The sequence below is a fragment of the Ciconia boyciana genome, chromosome 3 (genome assembly GCF_034638445.1).
Source record: "Ciconia boyciana chromosome 3, ASM3463844v1, whole genome shotgun sequence".
NCBI lineage: Eukaryota > Metazoa > Chordata > Aves > Ciconiiformes > Ciconiidae > Ciconia > Ciconia boyciana.
The window spans coordinates 91,270,442-91,291,214 of NC_132936.1; the positions used below are offsets into that span (position 1 = coordinate 91,270,442).

General features: G+C 40.4%; 1 long non-coding RNA gene across 1 annotated transcript; it reads left to right on the forward strand.

Moving 5' to 3' along the window:
- Positions 1-991: 991 nt before the first annotated feature.
- On the forward strand, positions 992-20,576 carry LOC140650151 (uncharacterized). The gene is made up of 5 exons (XR_012041864.1): positions 992-1,104; positions 3,982-4,099; positions 13,859-13,906; positions 19,667-19,816; positions 20,299-20,576. It is a non-coding gene; the product is annotated as an uncharacterized lncRNA (long non-coding RNA).
- The last annotated feature ends 197 nt before the right edge of the window (positions 20,577-20,773 follow it).

Sequence of the window (20,773 nt, forward strand, 5' to 3'; positions counted from 1 at the left end):
AATTTTAAAAAAGGGGGCCAGGAAAAATATCATTGCTTTCAATTTTCCATTTTATTGCAAAAGGAAAAGCTGCTTGTTTTGCAGCCTGGGTGCAAAAGGGTATTTTGACAAGTTTAAAATGATCTATTCATCAGCTCTAGTAATTAGCTTTTGCTTTGCTTTTCTGTATATTATTACTAGGGATCCATATACTTTTATTGACTTCTTATTATCCTCCAGCTCTCCTGCTTCATAAAAATGCTATTCCAAACCAGGTTTAATAATTAAGCTGTATATTACAGTTGCTGCCAGTCACATTGCAAACTTTCCAACCTGTGGATTCATGACAATTACAAGTATCAAAACCACATATTTAAAGTGTAATTACAAGTATAATTTATGTAATTGCATTATCTCTATATATTGTGATGACAAATAATGTAATGATAAAAGGAGGGGAAGGACTGCTTTGGGTGGCAAAATGGTAGCCAAGGGTGTGATGTGGTATGGGGAGTGAAAGGGAGTGAAAAGACAGTACGAATGATAGATGATATGAAAGAAAGTATGGGAAAGGAAGGACCAAGGAGAAGGGGGAAAGAGAGTAATAGAAAGGAAAACTGTTACAGGGATGATGACAGGAGAGCAAATGTACAGGGCAGTGAGTTTGCAGGGTGGGACTCAAGCAGTGAAGAACGTAGTTTAGCAGCTGACAAAAAGGAACTAACAGATTAAATGAAAGGATTAATGGAGGAAGCAGAGTTGGCAACAATGTTTGTTTAAAAGGAAGGGAATCAGTTAAGTTACTGTCTAAGTCAGCTACCTAGAGGAACAAAAGAGCAAGTAGCAATGAATTGATTCAGCAGATAAGTAGCGGACAGCAGCATATCAGTGAAAGAGTTAGCTAAGTTATTTAATACGTCAGGTATCGATGGGAAGAGAGATGAGTCAGCAAATGGACAAATAAATAGATCAAGCAGTAGATTAGCGGTGAGACATAATGTAATTGGTGAGAATTAGCAGTTCAGAAGCCAGGTACCTGGAAGTAGTTTCCCAAACATGCCAGGTAATTGCAGCAGGACAGCCAGAGACGCCGGCGGGGATGCTGCTCCCCTAGCCGGGTGCCTGGTGAGTGCTGCATGGGAGCTGAGGGCAGAAGCGGGATGAGACAGTAGCAGTGGGGATTTGCTTGCTCATACAGGTCTTCTGGTGAGAGAGGGGGAAGGAAGGGGCAGCAAAAGTGCTCAGCGGGGGAATGGCCTTGCATTTTGGGTCTCTTGGTTTGCATGTGCCCAGCTTGATGCCTAAAGCTTGCTTTAAAGATATGTAACAATTCAGAGCCCCCGCACTGCGATGAAAGGGTGACAAATGGGAAACAGATGAATCTTGCTAGCACGATCTCATATGCTTGCTATACAAAGAAAGGGCCACTCGTTGGTTAGCCTCATATCCTGTGATGTTTTATCAGGCAAAATGGAGAGCTATGATTCAAGCTGCACTTCCTTTTTACTAGCTGCTCCTTCCTTCCCATAGGCTTAGCAGAGAGGCTGAGCTCATTGCTGAACTATTTGCGGCTTCTGCACTCGTGGGTAGATGTACAAATATCATGAATCAGGATGCTTCTTTGGTGCATGGGGAAGCAGAGAGGAGAAACAAAACTGATGTTTACCAAGCAAAGATAAAATAAATGAAGATTTTTAAGTAATTCTACACATAGGTACTATATATGTCACCTTTTGCAAAGATATATCATTAATTTGAACTTTTAAATAGTAAAAGGGTGATTATTATTGAGGGGCTTTTTTTAAGGCAGTAGTATAGTTTGATGTACTGGACCACATGTTGTGCCCTCAATTCTTTGCCTTGGGCAAAGATGGAGGTCTGAAGGACAAGAGAAACTAAGTTTTTGTCAATATAATGTTATTGGGAAAGAAGAGCGACCTGATGAAGGACAGCTGGGATGTGAGGCTATTCCAAACAAAGACAGGGAAACTAGAGGAGGTGTAATGAAAGAAGCTAGCAAGGCTAGTTTCTAAGAGATCCAGTTTATGTATATATACAAACACATAAAACTACTCTCCTCTGATTATATTCCTTTATGCATAAATAAGACTACACCCCTTATTGGAAAGAAATATCCAACAGATCCAACAGTCCAGTTTCTCTGACATTTTAAACACATTCATTTTAAAGCCTTGAAAGTCTTTTCATCATGTCTTGGAAAGGGATGAGGCAGAGGGAAGCTTTGCATGTTCCTAGAAATTAGTGTCACACTCGTTACTTATTTGCCATTTGGACAGACTGAATCTTCAAAGGCCTCCAAGACTGGACTTCTGAGCATTTGTTAATAGAAATGGCAAATGATGGATGCCGGTGCTTGTTTTGCATACTTGCATACTTGTACTTGTGTGCAAGATCCTCTAGCTTTGCACATACAAATTGGTGCATGCTCAGAATTTGCAGGTTTTAAAAAGAAAGGTTTTGCCTTTTGAGTCTCATAAATTCATTCAGTCATAGCTTCAGTGTTCAAAAGGAAGTTAAATGAGTGAACAGATAAGTAGATTAATCTTCCATTGCTCCTACCTGTGATAATTCATTTTCCTTAGTTTAAAATTGTTTAGGATTAACATCTCTTTTCTTGGAATATTTTTGTACTTGCTTTTGCTTTAACTATACCTTATACCCAGTAGTTCCTCAAATTTTAGTAGGACCTTTTAGAGTGAGGCAGTAGTCTTGGTATGGAAAGCCATTACAAATTAGTTCATTATTTTGCAAAAGATAAACATCAAGTCCACTTCGTTATATTTGCTAATGTCAACTCTCCATTTTTTAAAAACTGGAAGGAGGCTAGTACTTCTCCTTTGCTCTGGAATTTTCCTGTTTTTTCAAACTGCCTCCAGAACTTCCATTAGCAGTCCAGAGAGGCCATTTGCTCAAGATGCTAAGGTGTAAGTTTACTAGGCTTATGAGGACATTAAAATTTAGCATATGCTTCCTTTTATTTTTTTGAAGTTTTGAGTTTGTTCTTTTTCTTAAGTTCTGAAATTTTAGAATTTCTCTATTCCATCTGCAGTGGGTAGGTACTGTCTCTTCCTTCACAGGATCAAAAAGGACTGCATGAATAACCATGGAGGGGAGGAGGCTGACATCTCCCTGTCTGTCTGACCACTAACAACAGGAGTCCCTGATCAAATAAGAAGAGTAATTGAATGAGATGGTTTTGATGAGCTTCAACAGCATTTGAAAAATTAAATACAATAAGAATTAATATAGAGTAACAATAAAATAAACACAACCATAAAAACTATCATTAAATATAAAAATGTATACCTATAAAATTTGAGGTTGGCTATAATTTGCAGAACAGAGCACAGTGAAGTAACACAGTAAAGAATTTTAGTAGAGCTATGAGACAGGGGCAATATAATTCATAAGCATCTCCGGAGCATGACTCACATGGTGTACAAGAACTACATTTTCATGAATTTCTATAAATGACCATATTTGTTTAAAGATGAAAAATAAAGCTTTCCAAAGTTATGTTGGTAAATGTAGATATATTTTACACATTACTAGCTATATGTACAATGTTCCCAAAGATTTAAAGAACCCCGAAGTCTAGGAAAGAAATAAAGATGGAAAACCTGCTTCTATAATTTATTGCAGAAATAAGCTACAAGAGGATCACAGTGCATTATTCTTCATCATGACTGCAATCACATGAAAACTGTATTCACTTACTAATGCATTCCATGGATGTAAATTCTTTGTTGCAGCATGGTTACATTTTAGCTTGCTAATTCATTTAGCTTCAGAAAACAAAAGAAAATTGGAGTTTTAAATTTCCTCCTTCTTCTATGAGGAAAAGTTCTTATCAGAAGATAGGAATTTATATGCACTTACCTCTGTAATTCTTGAAAGATATGTCTATGCATACACACAGACATATACTTGAAGTCTCTGAACTCTCTGAATGCCTTCTCTCTCTCGCTCTCTGAGTCCCAGACTCCAGTGCTTCTCCTGTTGCAGTAAGGAAGGATAATTCAAAACTAATGGGGTCTGGATATCCTGGAAGATCTCAGCTCTATTCCTTCTCCATCTCCAGCTCCCCCCGTGACTTTGGGTGAGTTCACTGGCCTTTCTGGCTTTGCCTGTGCTGCCTATCTGAGTGGTCCAAGCCTGTTCCCAAGCCCAGACTCGCCTCCTACCCATGCTGCAGACACAGGCACCTTAGCAGGACGCACTGTCCCTCACATGGTCTGGATGGAGAAGACCATCTTGAAGCTGCCTCTGCCACCCCCACACACTTTTGTCTTCGAAAGCACAGTGTAAACACATGAAGCATGAAGAAAAGCCAGACTCCTATGAAGAAAAAGATAGGAAAAGACAGAAAATAAGAGCCATGGGCCTACCCGTGTCTATCTGCATTGTAGCCTCCTTCTGCTGCAATGGAGGCAATATAATTTCTCCACCTGGCACTGCCCTGCAAGGAATCCTTCTTGCAATAGTGTGGGAAGTTCAGGCACTTCAGCAGTAATGACTTTGTGTACCTAAGCTAGATAATAGCTATGTCCTAACCTTTCAAGCTTACTTGCATATAAAAAGAGTGCTGCTCCTTTCAGAATTTAGGCCTCAAAGCTATTGTGCATGCACTTAGTTTCAACCACATGAAAAAAGCCTCTGAAAACACAAGGAAAGTTCCAAGTCTGAACAGGGGCTAAAGTTGAATGTGTTTCTAATGCACAAGCTTTCTGTTGACGCTATGCAGAATATGTTGAAGGTGGTCAGAGGACCAGCCATGGTTGCTGGTAAAGCAGCTATCTCACCTTGCAGGGAGGTTCAATTTACACTTTTTTTTTTTCCCCAGGCCCCTCTCTTTTATCCCCTTTATTTCCACTCCTCCTATCTGCCCCCTAATCTTTCCCTCAAGGTCTTGACTGCCCCATGGGTTGCCTTTTTTTTTTCTTCCCATACCTCATTGCTATTCTCACCTGCTGATTTATATAACTGCTACACAGATTGCTGCATTTGCTTTTCAGTGATGAATTGTAATCTCTGAAGCAATGGAAGACCAAAAAGCCCAGTAAACTACGTTCATTTAAAAAACAAAAAAGCCCCCTTCATTGCATATACTTACATGGATGAAAAATACCACCCTACAATACACAAAGCTCAAAGTTGAATAATACCCCCCTCTCAGAAAGGGCCCATTAGTGAAATAAAACCCAAAGCCTTGAATGCACTGTGAGGCAGAAGAAATTCCTAATGCTAATATGAAAAATATGAAGTGTTGTAAAAGCAAAGCAGTAGGAGGCCTAGCGGGCAAAACACAAATGGTAAGATTAATACTGAAATAGGTGCTGGAGTAACTGCAAGAAGAGCTTAAGGGACACAGATCTAAGTGGTAAATTAATATATACAAATTTCCCTACTTAAGGGAACAAGAATTCCTTTCCCAATGCTGGATGAAAATAGACCCTTTTGACTCACAGTGTTTTGTAAAGATCTTTTTTACCTTTGGATAAATGCAAACAGGGAAATTTAAACCTAAAACATTGCTCAGCCTAAGAGAATTGAGTTCTGGGTGAATGGATGGATGGATATAGATAATGTATTATTCAGAATATTATAAATTTGATTTTGGGCTAAAGAGGAAATAAAGACATTTTTTGTTGAGCTGGAATGCTGATGTATTAGCTGAAACTGTTTCTGACTTAGAAATAAATCAAGTGAAACAATTTGGCCATGGTAAATATGCTAATAACTGTCTGTACAAGTTTGATAAAAGTGTTCTATGCTGCCAGTGTTTTAATTTATTAACTAATGTGGCTATGATGACTGGAAAATGACTATTGTGAAGTAGGTAAACAAGAGGTATAGAAAACATGTTCAAGGAGGTGGCTCTTCAGAGCACTTTCCTCAGGGACGCTTCCAGATGTTGTGCTACCCTACTTTTGCCAGGCTGTGTAAGAGTAAATAGCAGTTTTAACAACAAATATATTAACTGTACTTCTTGATGTCTCTCTAAGAAAGCCTATGATTTTCAGTAATATTTTCGATGTGACTAAGAGACAAGCCTAGCACAAAAAGCAAGCTCAGTCTAGTCTCCAGCTGGTCTGATACTTTCACACAGGGCTACTTCTGAGACAGAGCAATTCAGGGCATTTCTTCCTTGTTGCTTGAGCTCAAATCTAGCCCAGAGTGACTTTATGTGAACTGGTACACATGAAGGGTATACTGTGTTTATCTGCACTAACCTTACCCTGGCTAGCCTGACTGCCAGGGGCAAGGTAATAAAGCTCAGAAATCCTGCCTAGACCTCTCTGTGGACATTTGGGCTGTTGGCCTTTGTTGGTGTTGGCTACATGACAGTCACACCATTGGAGCAATACCTGAGCTAGTTTCAGGTTAAATGGACTGCATTTAATATTTTTCATGACAGAGTAGTCAAGATATAAATATATACTAGGAAAAATCATAAAAGTGCTCAAAAAAAGTCACCCGATACATTTTAATTAACTCCTGTTTACAGATGCCAGTTGTAATATGCACTGCCATTTTGTTTTTACTGATACACAGAGCAAGAATTATTTATGTAAACTGTTGAAATCTGCAAATGGTTTCAAATCATGAATGCTTTTTAGAATTCATATATTTGTGGTGATTCATGGGCAGCAAAGACCAGCAAAATTAATTAAATAAATTACTCGTGGATTATTTCACCCACTGCATCCAAATGTGAATCAAGAAATAAACACATTTTCATAGCAACTCGAAACAAAACAGGGTACACAGATGAACTATTTCTGCTTGCAAGCACATTTCTGTGGTAAAATATCACCTCATTTAGAATTAATTTATAATATAGTTTCAACTCAGACAAGTAATTTCAGTTGAAAGTCCATATCTGTGCACAAAGCACAAAACACAGATCTATCTTTCATAAATATCAGTAAAGCCCTGGTTGCATTTACACTGCATGTACAGCTTTGTTCGATGACAACAATAGGGTAGAAGATCTGGCTGGGTTACAGATGGCAAAGCTTGCTTGCAGATTTAACTTCCACCTCTTCCCTTCCTTCCTTTTTTTTACTTTATATCTTGCAAATCATTGACTGATAGGAATTTCAGTGTTGGCCTTACCTTTTAGAGTTGACAGAATATTTAAGCAACAAAAACTATAAATGGCATTTTAGTGGGAGGTTTTGCTTTGATTATGAGACAGGATTTCATAGAGAACTAATGTTGTCTTTCCCCACTCCCCAAATCATGCCTTTGATCATGCATGTCAACTACTTCTGATGCATTTTCCCTGATCTTAGCCTTCAAAATCTGTTACTCCACCAAGACATCGTTAAGGTCTTTGAACGTGTTGTCTTCCCTGCAGTTCTTCTTTATCAATTTCCACCTTCTCTCTTTTCTGTCCATATGTCTCTCATATGCTGAGATTTCTGGAATGTGATTTAATAATTTCTTCATGGTGGAAGCCATTCACTTTTTGAATCACTCTTGTATGTGTGCTTCCATGAATAACTAACTACAGTAATAATTAAACAGATAAATAAAAAGATGGAAGAAGTCATGTGCTTTATTAAAGGGTTTAGATAGTTGGGATAACCCAGTAATACTAAAATGGCAAAGAACAAATTCAATGTATAGACTGGAAGATCTCCTCTAACTATAGGGGTAAAGAGTGTTAATGAAAGGCTGACTTGAACTATTGCAAACAAAGAAAATGGTCATGCTAGTACAGGTCATTAACCTGCTACAGAGTTTGTTGTGCTGGCTGTCATGTTTTCTTTCATGTAGTCTGATGGGCATGCCATCACTTGGCAAATTTGCATCAACACTAGAATACAGAGTTGAGGTCAGCCAGAAGTGGGCTGACAGAGGACTTAGAAAACGGAAATACATTGCTGATTTGCTTGCTTTGAATATTCTATCAAAGTAGACTGTCATGCCACTTTGCTGGCATTTTTATCATTTGCAGGTTTAAGATGTAAAGGTGATTGTTCTGAATTCGTAGAAGTCTGCCTGCATGACACATACTGCAATGTCCTGGCTGTCGTCACGGTGTAATTTTGTCTTGAAAAACAGACAGGTAAAATCTCTACTTGAAAATGCTCTTAAAAAGAAATCATATAGCACCCCCACAATAGTAACTGAGGGGTAGACATGTAAGAAATACAATTATATCCAGGAAACCTTATATAAAACATGATCAAAACCAAGCAAAACAGATATAACTATGAAGAGCACATTCAATGCATGATAGCACCTAAATATGTTATGCTGGAGAGTTTCTGAAATGAGAAGGTTTTTAAAACTAATTTAAACTTGGCTAACTCCAAGGACCTTCCAAGGTCATAAGAAAAGCCCCAAAATGAAAGTAACGAAACTCTTGTGTGAAATTCAACATTGAAATATAAACTAGAATATGAACTTAGACTTATTTTAACTTCTAATTAATGTATTTCTCCATTTCTTTTCCTTTATGATAGCTGAGGCTATTCTCTGACTCCTGTTCCTATAATTCTTGGTCCATTAAATAACTGTCAGCATTGTTCGTTCACTTGGAGCTGGGGACTTAAATCTGCACTAACTTTATATTAAGAAAATAGAATCAGTCTTCAATACTTCTGACTCCTGCTTTACAAAGAGCAGGTTCCTTGGCCACACTTAAAACCTTCCTTGAGGTCTTCAAAGAGCTATTATTTTTCAAAATGTAAAACAAAAAAAAGACAGTTTGAATAGCCAAGCTAAAAGCACGTTTACTGTATTGCGAGGACCACATCTGCTCAGCTGTGAGGATTTGCCTTAGGTTTACTTGGTTGCAGTCCTTGGTTTTTTTCCTGTTTAATTTCTTAGAATACTTCATTGGTATGAGGGCTTAGACAACAAGGGAGCTGCAACCATGCAGCTTTATTTACATAGTGTGATATACAGCAGTAAGATCTTGAGTTTGCTTCTCGTTTTGGAAGGGAAATTAATACACTTTGTTCTTTCCTCTGGACCTTCTCAGCATAGCACCACTGTTTGACCACACAGGGCTAGTTCTGCCCTGGCTTGTCTACATGGTCACAGCAAAAGGAGAAGGAATAAAGAGCTTTCCCCTGTGGCACACAGGTCGGACAGACTCGCAGCCCAGGTGCTTGGGGGAATGCAAGCACCTCACCCCAATTGCTCTGCTGGGAGGCCAGGGTGGTCTGAGGAGGGAGGGTTCAGCCAGAGGCATGATGCAGCAGCCTTTGTAGCACTTTCCATGTCACTGTGCATGCCAAGTATCAAAGTACATCCAATTTATGCCAGGAAAACTCTTCTGAATACAAGTCTATGCCTTGAGGGCATGATCTAGCTCTATATAATTATTTCTTTGTAGCTATATTATCAGCATGCAAGTTTCATTATCCTGACTGGCTACTCTAACTCAGCTCTGAATGGCATTTGTTCTCTGAGTTCCCATGCGACCAGGTAACAGGGAAACGCAAACCACACTTAGAGAAAGAGCCAAAAGAAGATAAAATTAGACCCTTTTCCAAGAGCCTTCATCTCATCCATGAAGTGACTGGGATACAGAGAAGTTCAGCAACTTCTGCAAAGAGAGAGAGAGGGAGTACTTTCCTAGTGCGGTGCAGTCTCATGCGGGTTGCCCCAAGCTAGCCCCGGACAAACAATACTTCTACACAGCAGTGTGTGGCAGAGCTCAGAAATACTAACTGAGAACCTGAAATCAGCCTCGTCAGAGCTATGCTCAGGCTTATTAGCATAGCTGGTCTGCAAGGCTAGTTAGCTAAGCCACTGTGCTGTGGCTAGACTGCTCCTGCTACCAGGACTGGCCTGTTCAGGATGGATAAGGGATGCATCTGGCTTCATTTCATGGTACAGACTCCCCCTGTCATTCTCACCTAGTTTGGATGAGGACTCAGGTTCCCTGAGTCCATTTATTTCCAAGTACCACCAAGACCTCTTGATGGTGACGAGAAGGCAATTAATAATCAGGGTATCTCTATGCTGCAGGCTGCAGAAGAGTAGAGAAATTAGCAAGCGAGCTATAAACAGTTTAGCTCGAGCATCAGAAAGAGCCTTGTCAAGCACTGCAGATCTCAGCACGGGCTCACTTAGAGGTCAGGTGCTCTGGAGTCCGTAGGGCAAAGGCAAACCAGGTTCAGGCACATGAGCTACTTGGCCTCCCTCTGCGCTGCTCTGTACCCTCCAGTTGAGGTTATGCCCCAAAGGTCAGACTCCTGAGAGCAGGAAGCCACCCAACACTGCTTCTCCACCGAGCAGACTGCACACACAGCTCACAGCATGCCCTTAAAATCTCTGCCACAACTTCCAATTTGTTCCCATTAAGGATCTGGGAAGGTAACAGAAAATCTTGTGGTGGATTAAGGAGATTGTGGATACATAACCATAAACTCACACCAGCCTGTTTGATCCCACACTTACTGAAGCATTCATTGTTCTTGGTATTTTTCTTAATGTGCAGAATATAATCAGTTTTCAGTGCTGGCTTTAACTTATTTAGTTGTGATAGGATGGGAAATATCATCAGTCTTTGAGAGCACCAACATGTAATGGCCTCTTTTTGATCTTATTTTTCCTTTTGATTGTCTTGTCTTTTTTTCCTCTTGTATAAACTTGACCTGGAAAAAAAAATGAACTCTTCCATAACACAAACACCTGACACCATCATTCACTTTTCAAAATTTCTGCCTTGAGGAATTCTAATTTCTTTGTAGAATAAGCGCAGTTTGTCCTTGACTTTTACTTAGAGAATATTTATGTATTAGTTTAAGTCTAAATCTACAAAGGAGCTTAAATCCCAGCTGACTGTCCATTCTGCATGTTATATTGAGCCCCTCTTTCCCATTATGCAATATCTCAATGATTAGCAAATGCATTGAGGTTCAGGTCTTTGTGACGTCTGGTTGCAGTGTTAACCTGTGGGCTACAGCTCACTCTGAAGCTGCAGTATGAAATGACATCTCACAGTACCTCCCGCTGAATTATTCCACTCCTCATGGCATGATGAAATTGGGCCAAGCAGAGTCTCTGAACTCCATTCTGCACAGCTGGAAAAGTCACACAGGAAAATGAAGGCCAGCTCCTACCTAGTCCAGGGGCCACTGGACCTTCAGTGAGCGTTTGCCACCTTAGGAACCCTGATACTTATGGTGGGGCTGAGTCAGGGAAAGGGTGTAGAGCTGAATGGGGCTGCTCAGAGAAAAAGGGCCTAAAGGTACTTCCCTGCTGGCTTCCTTCTTCTACAGAGCTACTGAAAGCTCAGCATCAGTCTCGTCCCTGCCTTCAGTCTCCCAGACTATCACCACAGCAAGGCTGAGCGTGAGGAAAATCTACAGCAGCGAGTGTGTGGCTGCCGTCACAGCAGCGATGGTCATGGTCAATGGCAGTTAATCTTCATCTGACAAACAACTGCAGTTCTTATAACTTTCAGCTGGTTTTGTGCAAAATTGTACAGATTTTTCTTAAAGTAATTAAAACAATAATTATATTATGAAAACACTTTACAAGATAATCTCCTCTTCAATTTCCTTTAATATTTTCTGGGGAATTACCGTGGGTAACATAGAAAATAGGTAATTGAATTTAATTTCTATTACCATTTTGACAGCCTGAACTCTTTCCCAGAGTGACAGATTTAATTTCTCACACATGGCTTATATTGTTTTTAAATGCAATAATAAGTGGCATGATATTGTTTCTTGCTGTGGCATCTAAGCCATTATTTAGCAATATATCTGAAGTATTTCATCTGAATTGATAGCTATTAAAATATTCAAAGCAGAACCTCAGCAGGGATGGATTGATACAGCATCACTGGAATCAGCTGTGCCATGCTGACTCACACAAGCTCAGGATTTAGCCTGTGGTATTGCTGTCGTGGTTTAACCCCAGCCAGAAACTAAGCACCACACAGCGACTCGCTCACTCCCCCCCGGTAGGATGGGGGAGAGAATTGGAAGAGTAAGTGAGAAAACTCATGGGTTGAGATAAAGACAGTTTAATAGGGAAAGCAAAGCCACGCACGCAAGCAAAGCAAAACAAGGAATTCATTCACTACTTCCCATGGGCAGGCAGGTGTTCAGCCATCTCCAGGAAAGCAGGGCTCCATCACGTGTAACGGTTACTTGGGAACACAAACGCCATCACTCCAGATATCCCCCCCTTCCTTCTTCTTCCCCCAGCTTTATACGCTGAGCATGACATCATACGGTGTGGAATATCCCTTTGGTCAGCTGGGGTCAGCTGTCCCAGCTGTGTCCCCCCGCAACTTCTTGTGCCCCCCCAGCCTACTCGCTGGTGGGGTGGGGTGAGAAGCAGAAAAGGCCTTGACTCTGTGTAAGCACTGCTCAGCAATAACAAAAACATCAGTGTGTTATCAACATTATTCTCAACCTAAATCCAAAACACAGCACTATACCAGCTACTATGAAGAAAATTAACTCTATCCCAGCTGAAACCAGGACAATTGCTATCGCATTTTCTTTCCTCTCACCAAATTTTAGCGTATTTTTCTTATCAATGATCTGGACCAAGGCATGGAAAAAACCCTGTGAATTCATTATAAGCCCAGCCCTGCAACCCAGTGAGCTATGCAAGGGTGACATGTCATTGTCAATTTGCGCTGAAGACAATGGAAGCAGAAGGTGTTCTGCCTCTTTCCAGCAGTGCTCAGCAACTCATACGATTTAGGCTGCAGGAGCAACCTTTGTTCGCGTAGCTGCAAGGACATATTTACAGCTAATTCCAGAGACACCAATGTTGGAATAAATCAGAGCAGGGAAAAGGGTGATAGCTCTTATGAATGCCTCTTTCCAACACAAATTTGAAGGCTAATAAGCATTACATAATATTGCTGCTTTCAGTTCAAAATCAAGTAGTTCAATTCACCTCTGAAATAACAGACCTGTATTAAAATCCTCAACTGTGGATATAAATACTTGCTTTCTGCACAAGTTAATAGCTTTTCTGCATGCAAGGGTAGAGGAAGTTTAAGGTCATAATTTCCTACTAGCTATATTAAGAGAGGGTCACTTGGAGGTGCTACGCATCCCAAAATGGGTTGCAAAAGTTCATAGGAATCCCTTGATAATGGCATTACCCTTCGTACTTCCATGATGTTGTATTTTAGTTCTGTTTTCCAGAAAGGAAGTTTCTGGCCTATCTATTATAGAATGAATGTGAAAATACAGGTTAACACAGAGCAGAGTGTCTGATAGCTAAGCTTCAGACAGCTAAGCTCCTAAGAAGGGAGCAAGCTGCCACAGCAGAAAACAGGCAAAGCCTAAAATAAATGTATAGACTTAATGACAGCAAGTGTAAAGTCATCCCTTTACACTCGCATTTCATTCTTGGGAGCCATCTGACCAAAACCTTTTTGGCTCAGTTTCTGACAGGAATGTTGTGATAACACAATACAGACTTCAGCTTTTTGTTTGCAGGGCAGACGAATTTACTTGCGCGCTGTCCCAACCCTGCTAAGGTGAAATTAAGGAGCTACAATTTTTAACCTTTTAATTATTGCAGACACAGAAGCTGCAGCAGTGGGAATTGTACTTCTGTACTCCCCATCCCTTCCTCTTGCAGCCTTCAACACACACCTCACAAACACCCTACAGTAGCACCCAGTGAAAACATAGGTGAGGGCCAGCCTGCGATGTTCTGCTGAAGCTGTTGTAATCTTTTCCCAACCTGGTAAAGCAGAAGACAGTAGGTAAAGAGGTTACAGATGGGGCAGCAGCTGGAGGGATGATATGTCAAATGGGACAATAACACTGTGGGGTTGGTGATGGGATTAAAGTATTTATCTCCTCAAGACAATAGTAATAACATCTATTGTCTCTGCTTATCCATATAGTTGAGAATACGCCTCGTGAGAAACTGCCTGTTACTTCTTCAATAGAAGGTAAGAAAATGCTTTCTTGTTTCACCAGAATTAGTAGAGCATTTTGGAAAATTTTGTATAGTCAGTGTGGACAAGGAAGAAACATTTTGGGGGTTATATTGAGGAATGCTGGCAGGATTTAAGGAAGTGGTTACTAAAGGATGTAGAGTGACTGTAGAAATATTCCAGAACTTGTAATCGCAACACAGGCCCTCTGGCATTTTAAAGACCCCTAAAGGTACCGACACACTTGCAGAAAATCTACTGGAAGAGAGTGAAAGTGTATACATATTAATAGTTAGCTTCATTTTTTGGGAGCAAATCAATCTCCAGCAGCATTGGTAGGTTAATCAATGTTTTTCCACTAAAACTAAACCAGTTCTTGCCAGCAACAAACCTCTTCTGCCCACACAAGTGGTCTACCTTGACTGTGGCAAATAGGACAGTGAGCTAATCAGGTTTTAGAGCTCACAGTAGCATATTTACTTTGGCCTGAGGTTGTGCAGACGTCAAGAAAAACAGCCATTTCCAAGCCAAAAGAAGTGTGACAGAACTTCATGGCTACCTCAGCTTGTCTCAGACAGAAGTTTTGCATAGCTGGCCTCAGTTTACCACTGCTGAGTTCAGGGGGATTTGTAGAGGGCTTTTCTTGCAGCTGGCAGAGTATGTCACATTTATAATCAGCGTCTAGTACTGCTATGGAGGAGTTGGTGCTGAACGGCAGAAAAATTATTTTGAGAGCGAAAAATAGGGATGAAATACATAAATGATGAAATAGAAATGCAATATATTTGTGCTTTCATTTGCTGGGTTATAAGAATGCATCCAGCCTAAACTGTAATGAAGCTCCCCCCCCAAACCATTATTAAGACGTCCAGCTTATAAACAAGTATGTTATTCATAAGCCAAATTTCCTAAAGCAAATGTAAAATTCACAGATTTACCTTGAAGAGTCTGTAGTCAGGGACCTGAGTACTTATCAGAAATTCCTGGCTTCCCTTCTTCAGAGCATTCAAACTCCAAGAACACATCTACAAGAAAGCATAGGGAAAAACTCAAACATGCAGTGAATCAATAGGAAGTAAGTAAGAAATGTCTGTGAAGATAGCTGTGGAGATAAATGGATTCATCTGGCACAAAAGTTGGCAAGGTTTTTTCTGCTTGAGGTTTACTAGCTGAAATTTGAACTGAACATGGAGTCTCCTGTGGGGTATTTAACCTTCTGGAATCCCATTTATCTCAGGGAATAAAATGTTCAGTTGCTTCTACAGGAAGATCAGTAGTCCAGAAGATTAGCTACAAGCTGCCATGACTCATTAATTGTGGAGGAAAATATGCCAGTTTGATAGTTAACTGATTTTTAAACATTATTATTTTTAAATATAGTCAAAGTAAACCTCAAACCAAAAAGGTCATTTGAACTGAGAAATCAAAACCTAGGAAATATCAAAATGAAACATGGATTTTTTTCATAAATTTTTGTCATTGTATTTAGTGATTTTGTTTTATTCCTGAAGGAAGAATTTGATAAAATGAAAACAAAATCACAAAGAGATACAGCGTCAATGTATCTGTTTTGAATGTAAGCTTTGGCCCCATGTTAGAAACTGCGGTAGTTGTAAGAGTAACTAATGCACAAAGAGTTATCACCACAGTTAAGAACAAGCCTGTCTGACCTGTGTAACTAGGGAGGTTCATGTGGACCCTTAGTGCATTAAAGCCTGCCACACACTATACACAGAATCCTTGCTACTACGTACCTGTCCACCTCCTCTGGTTAACTGGTTGGAGTATGGATAGCAATCAGAGATTGCTCTTTTCTTCATCCCTTGCAGATGGCACAACGCACTAAAGAGAAAACCATTATATTCTTCTGATTCTGGGGCAACAACTGCCTTTTGCTGAACAGAGGATCTTTTCTTCCTTCCAAGCTCATAGGACAACGAAGCTACAAAGCACAATCTGGTTGTCTTTGTGGAAGCAATGCAATATATAGAGGAAAGGATTTACAGTGCTGTTACACTCAGACCTTCTTATTTATTTTTTTTTTTTCCCTCTGAAATTTGATGAGAAGATCCTAGGAAATTATGTGCTTATGTTAATGTAACATTAAGGTTGATAAATCAAGTTCTCAAATGTCATGACATGCAGAAGTCAGGCTGAAGGCTCAACCTTTCCTCTGGCTCTTTGCCTCTTTCTTAAAATATAGTCTGTCTTTATGCTCTTATAAATTATTTCTCAGACTACAGAGGAGTTAGTATAACACAAACTGGAATTCTCTACAAAGCTTTATAAATAGTAAACGCATGACAGAAAATGCTGTGCAGCTGGGCTATATAAGGAAAGGAGTGATTTACTCACAAACACTTCCGTATGTTCTTCCTTGAGTTTCAGTTTGGCATGATCATCTCTCTGTCTTGATCATCTATCTGCCTTATTCATGCAGGGAGATTTTGGATGTCATTGGTATTGTGGAGGTGCTGTCCCTCCCAGAGATACTGATATTCATGTGCAAATAAAAGTATTCATATGTGAATACAAGTATTCATTTTTTCCTGCCAAGACTGCTGGCTACTGAAGATAAGCCTTTCTGGCCTCAAAGGAAAGAAGAGGAAAACCTTGGAGGTGACAAAGTCTTTAAGGTCTTCTGCTTCCTGGATAGCCCTGACTGAACAGCTATCATAACAGTAGCAGGGCAGCACTCTGTGCGAGGTTGGATTTATCTAGGATCCCCCATCCAGCCACAATAAACATCGATTGCTCAATGGCAGCCATCCTCAAGTGTGGGCAAGGAAGACAATACTGATCGTTTGCCTTACTGCCCCTTCCTTAGGCACCAGTCACCCCACATGACATCTTTCTTCTTCCTTTCACTGAGTAAAGCCCTAGCAGATAAGCAGGGGAGGTACATTATAAATGGGGCTGTTTCATACGCACACATGTACAGCAGTTTCATAGGAGGAGGGTGGCATGTAGGGCTCCATCTTCTGTCAGAATCCCAGCCCAGCATTGGTGCTGCTTTCCCCATAATCTGCTGCAAACTGGGAAAAGTACCGTGATGGAGGACAGACTGCGTGGCTGCTCATGTGTGTGTGCAAAATATCTCTTCCACAAGTGTAACAAAAACTGTGTTGAAACATGAAGTTTTATTTTTCAGAGCAGGATATTATCTGCTGTATGAATGACAAAGAATATGGAAGATGACCTGCCCTGTGATGACAGCGTTATGCAAACAGTACTCTCCAGGCTCCTCTAGAAATCTAAGTCTCCTCATACAAGGTGGAGAGAGACTAAAGATTGTGGACATGAGGATAGATATAGATTGTCATACATGGACTTTCCACAGATTGCTTTTGGATTATCATTGTTATATGATTAATTTAAACAAGGTGTTTCAGCAGAGCCACTGTCATGTAGGCAACTATTGAGTAAAATTTCTAGGTATGATTATGTTTTAGTCCTTTTCTTGCAGAGCAAAAATGCTTCTGCTTTTAAATGGTGCAACTCAGAACTTCTGGTATATACTGGGGGAATGCAGAGCACACAGAAGCAAAGTATTTTAGTTTCCACCACTTAAAAAAATATAATTGGGAACACCTGAGACACGGTGATTCACCAAGGTAACTGCATCATAAGATTGCCATGAAAACAGCTTTGTAGTGCAGCATTTAAGGGGAGATTATATGGATGACACCAGAGGACACGATTCCTCCTTCAGCATTGATCCACTGACACAAAGCCTCGCTGGAGATAGGGTGGGCTGCAGTCCTTAACCTCTCTCTCCCTCTGCACCAGGAGTTCCATGCCTGTGGCTTCACCCTGGGGCCAAAGAGTCCCGTTCCTGCCCTGCACCCAGGTCAGCCCACTCACGGCAGCGCTGCGCCTTGGTGGGAAACTGGCCCTATATCTGAAACACAGTCAGAAAGAAGAAAGAGATGGAAGTCTTAGATGCTTGTAGCAATCATCAGATCTGTTTTGTGTACCACCAACCTTCCCCAGATCATTGTCCATGAAGCTGTCAGGAGATAAACAGTATTTGAGCACACTGTGCTTTTATTTCTCAGTATGTGAAGGAATATAATCCAAATTATATCCTGAATATACCCTATCTAAATATGAATGCATCATGTTAGAAAGAAGTCAGCTGGTCAAGGTTATTACCCTGGATAACATCTACTGAGATTTGTCAGGCTCCCGACAGCAATTTTCATCACACAAGTAAGCACAGTATTATTATGTCTGTGACTGAGCACTCTTGAAATTTTGATAGCTTTCAGTCAGATACTTATCTCTGGACACAAAGAGAAATTTTACAATTGTATCGCTGCACAGTTGTCCCAGTTTTAAATAAATTATTTCAACTTTAGCCAAAGATGTGATGCATACTGCTTTATAGCAAGTACCTGCTGCATGCACATTTTTGAGTGGTCTCAGATTACTCTGTGGAATTATTTTTACATATTGTACATAAGACTGTGTACTTGCCCTGAGGATATATTCAAGGTGAAAACTTGCTCTAAAAGTGACGTGTTTTGCATTTTGCATCTGTATGGGAGATCAGGAGGGAGAAAGACACCTCCAGGTGTTGGGGGGAGGCCACAGAGACTGTTCCAGCATGGCAGCAGGGTTTCCCCCTGGACCAGCCATGGTGAGACCACGTGAAGAACTGGTAGACCCTATTCTACCACCATCATACATTGGTGAAAGGAACAAAAGCCTGTGCGTTGTGAGAGGAAAGGATGCTTCACCACAGAAATGAAGTGTCACAAATTGCTTCCTGTTCCTACAGTGTACAGTGAGGACAAACTTCTCTGAGGCTCAGTGTTTTGGGTCCTTCCATCACAGTCTTCATTTTGGGCATTACCCATGGCATGATTTAGCCTAATGTGAACAACTCCCTGGCAAGCCAATTTTTTTTACTTAAACCAGTTGGTATATCATAATGTTATGTTTAAGTTCCCTTCCATTAAATGCAATTCGTTGCATCTTAAATTATTTTAGACAGTTTTCTTTAACATTAACTAGAATTAACATTTACATTGTGATATATTGCAAATGACAGCTGTTGGAGCAACTTTTTCCCCCAAGAACTATATTTCCTACTAGCCAGCTAACCTCAGAATTTTGGGGAATTATTATATAATGTTGTTTCCAACCAAAATAAATGTGTTCAGTTTTCCTATAGGCAGTGGCATTAAATAACAGTTACACAGCTCGGTCCCGTTCCCACTAAAATTGGTGGCAAAACTCCCACTGACTTCATGGGAGCAGGATTTAGATCATGGTTGATTTACTTTAACATTCATAGAAATTATGGGTTAACCTCTAAAAGCAGGGAAAGTTTGGCCACATAAGCCTCCAAAGACCTAGATATTTAAAACATATCTGTTGCTGCTACTTACACGTCATTCCGTTTACTTTCATTCTCCCCTTCATACGCTTTCATTAATTGCACATAAATGTTTGTGAATATAGTGAAAACAACTGGAATGATTAGTGCTTATTTTTAGGGGCAATTGCAATCAGCAGGAGGGGGAAGTTTACCTACTCCCCTTTCTCCAGACAAGGAAACCAATCTTTTGAAGGTTCGCTGCCAAAGTAAAATCCAGAGAGGGGCTTTTGCATGTTTAACCACACCTATGCACAAACTTAAAACTCCCTTATTGTCCCCCTAGATCCAGAGATGTCTAAATTACCTAGCCTCTTAAACAACATCCTATCTTCTTGTGCCAGAAAAAATGTTTCCAGCTGTATGATATCTGGTGTGCCATTTTTTTTCAGAGATTGTTGCTGTTTTCAGCTGTGCACCAGTAGCTTTCCCTGGTTAGTTCTGCCATTCCCCACTCTATGGAAGGAGCACTGCGAGAAGCCGCTTTACACGGAGGAGCTCTGCACTAAGGAAATATGTACGTCCTGACCCGCACTGAGAGGGTGAGGAACTTCTCCATGCAATTCTTCCAAACCCTTTTTAAGATATAGACTTTCCTCAGGAGAGTGCCTCCAGGTTAATCTTTCCGGGTCTCCACAGCAGCTTGTGGAGGACAGTGTTACTCAATGTGAGCTAAAAGTTTCAGGAGACTCTAACCTTTAAGACTGCATAAACTACCTCATTTCTGCAGTAATCCCAAGAGACAACATACCTCCACAGCATGAGTCCCTCCCTGTTTTTTCAGGCTTCAAGGAAAAGGGATGGTTATTTGTTGCAGGCCCAAACCAACAATAAATATCAATATTTCTTGCCTGACTCAGCTGCTCTACTTAGTGTATTGATCTGTCCTTGTCTTCCCATTCCTATTCCTGTGCACTGAGGGAGGACAAATAAGCAGGTTCACAGCATTTATTTATGTCAGCTCACCCCAACTCCAGTCCCAGGGGCACAACAAGAATTCTTATTTCTTCCCTTTCCTTTGCAGGGGTGCAAAATGCAAGTCACAATCTAGCCTGCTCAATCTCTGCTCAATGTTTATGAATAAAATATGTGAATGTAGAAGCCTGGAAATGTTACTGGAAAGGGTACATGGAGCGTAAGTCACCTGCAGTCCTGCATGTCTTCCGTACTGCCCGCTGCGGAAGAACCCACAACTTCTTTCCTTCATCACAGCTATATCCTGCCCCAGCTGGTAGCGCAGTTACAAAAGTGCAATCCCTTATCCCACCATGCAGATTACTTACAGGAATAATGTTAGGAAAAGTATAAGAACAAGAAAATTAAGATTTTTTTTTTTCAGATTTGGATCAGTTAATAATATTACGTTACTGTCTTAGAATCTGAATTCTTTGCTACAGCTGAGCAACCTGTAATACATGTTTTTTAGATGTCAGAAATCCCTTCTGTATCCAAACCAATAAAGAATAATACTAATAATTTTCCTGTAACAGTAAAAGAAA